We start from the raw sequence: 5743 nt of genomic DNA, 5'->3' as shown, positions 1-5743 counted from the left end.
CGGATGCAGCACAAAAATTTCCCCTTTGGACTTAATCATGTTGGATTTTAAAATCTCTTGTGGGGAATTAGCAGTTCATTCTTTCAAGGCTGGGTGATCTCCTTGCGTTGAAGCCTCGATAGAGCATATGAATCTAACAGTATGGCATGCAGTAGCTTGCATGTGGTTAGGTGTCTCTCCATTTGCTAGATGGGCATTGGATTTAGATTCATCCAGTGCACAGAAAATAACGAATCATAAAACTCATGTTTTTATAGATTATTTTTGAAAATTGGCAGCTTTGAATACAAAATTTGCAGGTATGTTAATGTCCACTGTTTATAGTTAGCAGTTTTTGTATAAACAATACATTGCAAAATTTATATTATTATTGCAAAACATCCTCTTTTTTTTGCATGGTATAAGTTGCTTTTACTTTTGGCTTTATCTAATCATTTTAGTGTTGAGAATTTAATACAAATTTGTGAAATCAATGTTCTTTTAATTATTCGTTTGGGTTGGGCTGGGCGGGCGGGCGGGCGGGCGGGCGTGCGTGCGTGCGTGCGTGCGTGTGTGTGTGTGTGAGAGAGAGAGAGAGAGAGAGAGAGAGAGAGAGAGATGGTTCCATATAGAGAAGTCAAATTAGCACATATGATTATCTTGTTCTTCTACGTAATCTGGTTTCTATGGTGGTTTAAAACTTTGACTATAATCTCGTTGGTTGATTGTCCGGCTAATGATATACATACCCCAAATTAATATGGCTTACTTGCCTAGAGGTTTCGTTGTTCCCTCTACTACCTTTGATAGTCACTAATGAAAAGTTGAACCCATAAAGGGTGTTGTGAGAAATGGATTAGTAACCTAAGCAAACCTAATTAGAGGGATAAACCTGGGCCTGTGGATGGGAGAAACTCCTACCCTCTTGCTACCCCACTTTTTAGTTCTTAGACTGGCGTATTATCCCACTTATTTTGTAATAGCTCTCATCTTATCAAAATGAACATCTTACACACACAGAGATGGTTCCATATAAATATACATTGGTAGTTTGGCAAGTCAGAACTGTTAAACCACGGAGAGGGATGGTTCCATATAAAGATACGTTGGTGGTTTGGCAAGTCAAAAGTGTTGCGTTAGTACGCATTGTTCTCTTGTTTCTTTGAGCTAATTCGGTTTACATGGTAGTTTCGAATCCTGACTGATCTAATTCGGTTTACAAGGTAATTGGCTAATTGTTGGAAGGGGAAATCGGCTCCACCCACTTGAGTGGACCCCGGGTGTGTACGAAAAAAAAAATAAATTCGGTTTACAAGGTAGTTTGGCTGACCGTCCTTATAGTGATACCCCAAAAGCTGAGACTCTTCCACTACGCTTTTCCTTCTCTACTTTTTAGTCCTTAGACTCCCTTACTATTCCATTTCTACTAAAATAGAGAAAATTGGTCCAAAAATAATAAAATGGTGTATTGTTGGAGGGAGGAAAAATGTGTAATGGAATGTGCATGTGGGGAAATTGCTTAATGATGAGTAAAGGCCCTTGAGGAATTAAATTTTGGTGTGGACCTTGAAATTTTATAAGATTCACGTGCCCTGAAAAATTATAAAGGTGCACTTGTGCACATGTGCAGACGTGTGTGTGTGTGTGTACCCTAGTGTGAAAGCACTTAGATCCCAAAAGAATCTGAAAAATTTGTGTATGTAATCAAATTTGGAATGTGGGGTTTACTCTATGATTAGGAGCATGGGCAGAAACAATATTAGCACATTGGCGAGAATAAATTGTATAGACTTAGCCCAAGTGTGTGTACCCTTGGAAAAAATACATTAAATAATTTAAGGTTGGGTGAAGCCCATGGTTTGAGGAAACCAAGTGGAATTGAGGTGGTAAGGAAAAATGGTAAGTCGTTATATGCACATGGTATTTGGCAAGTGGTTTCAGTTAGGTTAAAAGGTGGAAAACAATCCATGGTATTTATGGGTGGTTTATGAGTGCATGGACGCATGAAACTAGTGTCGTGTCTTTATTTGTTAAAAAATAGTAAGAATTAGTTCACTAAGGTTCAAGTCCACAAAATGGGAGGTATGAATGAGCCACCAAAAACTAAGTATTAACTCCTAGAACACTAGTGGTGCATGAATAGGCTAGAAAACCTATGAAAAGCCCCTTTCCCAAGAAGGAAATCCATGAAATTTTTTTGAAGCTCCCTATGCAGTCATTTTCACCTTACAACTCCCCTTGCAAGTACAAGCAAGCCTTGTTTTTTGTACATTTCCACACCTTTATGAGGGCTTTTGGGCATTGAAAATGAGGAGGAAAATTCGCGGAGTTCTTAAGCTATTTGGAGCTTCTTCATCTTGAGTAAGGCTACACATCACTAATCCAACCACATTTCAAGTAGGTACTCCAAACACTTTTAAAAATTTAAAATTTTGCAATTTGAATGCTTGTTTTTTCCATATATTTATTTTCTTCATATTTATGCTCTCTGTTAATTAATGGACAAGAAATATTATTTTTATCAAATAAACTTGCCTTCCTGACCATAGAGCTCTTTGTAAATTAATAGAGAAAATAAATAATGTGTTAAGAAAATACACAGGTCCTTTTTGACCATAGGACCCTTTTTAAATGGTTTACATTAATAAAGTGACCCTACTGTAATATATTTATAGTCAACCTTAGGAATAAATTAGGCTAGATACATGTGGACTCAATAAAACCTTTGAACACCTTAGTTGGATATTTTTTATAGAGGTTGATCAAATAGAGTACCTTAAATTTTCAAATGTTTCAAGGTACTAAGGATCATCTTTAGAGTTTAGATAAGAAGAATTAATTGTTTATCGTATACTATATTAAGAGCGCCAAGTTTGTGCTATATTAATTTTTTTAAAAGCATCGAGGTGTGCACATGGTCTTTTCTCATGGCTTAAATTTTCACTAAAATGTGTGGAAATCCTGCCCACAAAAATATATAGGTTTACATGGTAGAAGACCATAGAATAGGTTTACATGGTAGAAGACCATAGAATAGGTTTACATGGTCTTTTCTCATGGCTTAAATTTTCACTAAAATGTGTGGAAATCCTGCCCACAAAAATATATAGGTTTACATGGTAGAAGACCATAGAATTGGCCTCAAAAAAAGAGGAGTGATAAAGTTCTCAAGTCTAGAGAGAGACTTCCTTAGGGTTTGGCAGTCTCCAAAATAGATGTGCAACATATGGTGCAATATAGTTTTGCATGTTTACTAAAAGTGTTAATAGGGTAAAAATCATGGGAACAAGTCTCCATCATAATTAAAGAGATTGTCAAGTTAGAACCTTTAAGGTAATAGAATGATGAATATGTAGATTTAGAGACAATGGAACCCTAGAGAGAGAAAGTATAACTTTGATGACCTATAGTTCCATAGGATCAAGGTTAAAGAAAGGTTCGTGCATAGTAAAAATTTACATAAATTAAGCCACCTTTTGGAAAGGATAGGGAAAGAAAAGGACTTTGGGTCAATGTCTAATAGTAGTATAGAGAATAGAAATTGGCCAAAGCAACTTAGATAAAGAATGTTGGCTAATTGGAATCATCTTTTAAAGCTAGAAAAGAATCAAGATAGGGTACCTAAAAGTACACTTTTAAAGTGAATTATAAAGAGCAATAAGTAGTCAAATTTCTCTAAGGAAATATTAAATATATCTAGCTTATGCCTTGATACGAGAAATTCATAAGGACCTTGATTAAGACCTTAGAATAAGAGAGACCAAGGAGCTCAACTCTAGTCTCAACAATAAGGATTAGTAGCACCGAGAATATGCTTAGAAATGGCTTACGAAATATAATGGGAGGGTCTTCTCCACCTTGTCCTAAAAGGTAGGGACAAGACCAATATTAGATAATGGAGGCCCATTACTTTGCTTGGTTTTTCTTGCAAATCTTAGCAAAGGCAATAAGCATGAGGCTTCAACCTATTCTTTAGAGAGTTATTCATGATACACAATGGTTTCCTCCAAGGAAGGAGTATTTTTGATAATATCTTTTCATTCTGGGAAGCTATGGAGTGGGCTTAATATAGCTAGCAACCCCTTGCCATTATTTTGCTAGACTTTGAAAAAGCTTATGATAGAGTAGATTGGGACTTCTTAGAAGGCATGATGGCATAGATGGGTTTCTCCTAGGAGTGGATCAGAGGGGTCTCATGCATGTAGAGTAGGGAGGCCCACAACACAATTTTAGCATGCAGTGAGCGCTTTCAGGTCTCCCGTTCCATGAGTTAGGGATGCCCCTTAGCTCCACCACTCTACCTTTTAGTAGCAGAGGATATGAGGAGGAGGAGTTAGTAAACTCTGAGTTAGCAAATGATACTGCTATGTTTTTGGAGGTTCCGTGAGGTAGGGATGCCCCTTAGCTCCACTATTCTACCTTGTAGTAGCAGAGGCTATGAGCAGGTTTCTCAGAGTTACCCTAGGGGTCTCGGGCCTCAAGTTGTCTCTTCGCTTAGAGGAGTTACTAGACTTTGAGTTAGCAAATGATACTGCTATGTTTTTGGAGGTTTCGCAAGCATGCATCTATGCTTTCAGCATTGCTTTGGAGATGTTTTGTTTGGCAGTAGGCACCTCCATGAGTTCGCACAAATCAACGGGATTTCAGATTAGGGACTCTCCGTAGACAGATTGGGGTTTAGATGTGGGCGTTTCCTGGATTGAGAGAGGATGCTCTACTAGATATCTTGGTTGCCAGGTTGGCATTGACATCTTGCATACACAACAATTTGCCCCTGTGATCATGAGCATTAAAATCAAACTTCAGCATTGGAGTAGTCAGAAACTTGATTGACGTCTAGAGCCTTGGTAGCTAACTAAGTGCTGTTGGTGACTACTTGGTTTGTCACGTTGTGCTGGGTGTTTCAAAAGGGATGCATTGGTTAGCTTTGTCGACGTATTTGGAACTTCCTTTGGTCAAGATTAGATGGCAATGTACACACCAGGGCGAGAGTGGCTTGGGATACCATTATTATGCCTAAGAAAGAGGGAGGATTGACCTGAGGTGTAGTGTAAGGATTTACTTTGTAAGCTGGTAGTCAGAGGATTTCTTCCCGGCACTGAGCCTTGAAAGGACTTTCTTCTGTAGGCTGATTACGAGGTGCATTCTGATTAGGGAAAGTGATTGGATTTACAGCCCACGTTTTATCTTCTGGGATGCAGAGCACCGACCACCTTCTTCACCCTAGGTGAGATCTCTTCTATGAGCATGGGATTGCATGAGGAGCTTCTTGGTACATAGTAGGCAGCCCATTGTGTGGAAAAATGGTTCACGTCGTAAAAGAGTTTGGGGTTCTTCATGGCGTGAAACACCAAAAATAGTTCATGTTGTGAAACATTTTGGGTACTTCACGGCGTGAAGTATTTTTCTGCTGTTTCACGTGAAGTTTATAAAATCAAAATTTTGTGCTCAAACACACCCGCATGCACATGATGATGCATTGATTTTCCTTTTCTTTTAATTTTACCATGGAAACCAAAGGTTTTCTATGGTATTTTTAGGCATTGTTTGATGAAATCTTTTTAATTCTAATTGGGAGATTTTTAGTGTTCCTTCCACCCAATTAAATATTTTTGTTGTGGTGTCTAGTTGTGTATTGCTTATACTGGGGAAACCCTTGTTTTTTCCTTCACACCTATTGTTCAATTCTTTATTTACTGTGGGTATTGTTGTTGCTTGAGTCATTCTCAACTTAGGTTGCTGAATTTGCTTCCTTCTTCACACA

The sequence above is a fragment of the Cibotium barometz genome, chromosome 57, assembly GCF_041138505.1.
Source record: "Cibotium barometz isolate CiBa-2024 chromosome 57, ASM4113850v1, whole genome shotgun sequence".
Classification (NCBI taxonomy): Eukaryota; Viridiplantae; Streptophyta; class Polypodiopsida; order Cyatheales; family Cibotiaceae; genus Cibotium; species Cibotium barometz.
The sequence above is the reverse complement of the archived record's forward strand: the minus strand, read 5'-3'. Positions refer to the sequence as shown.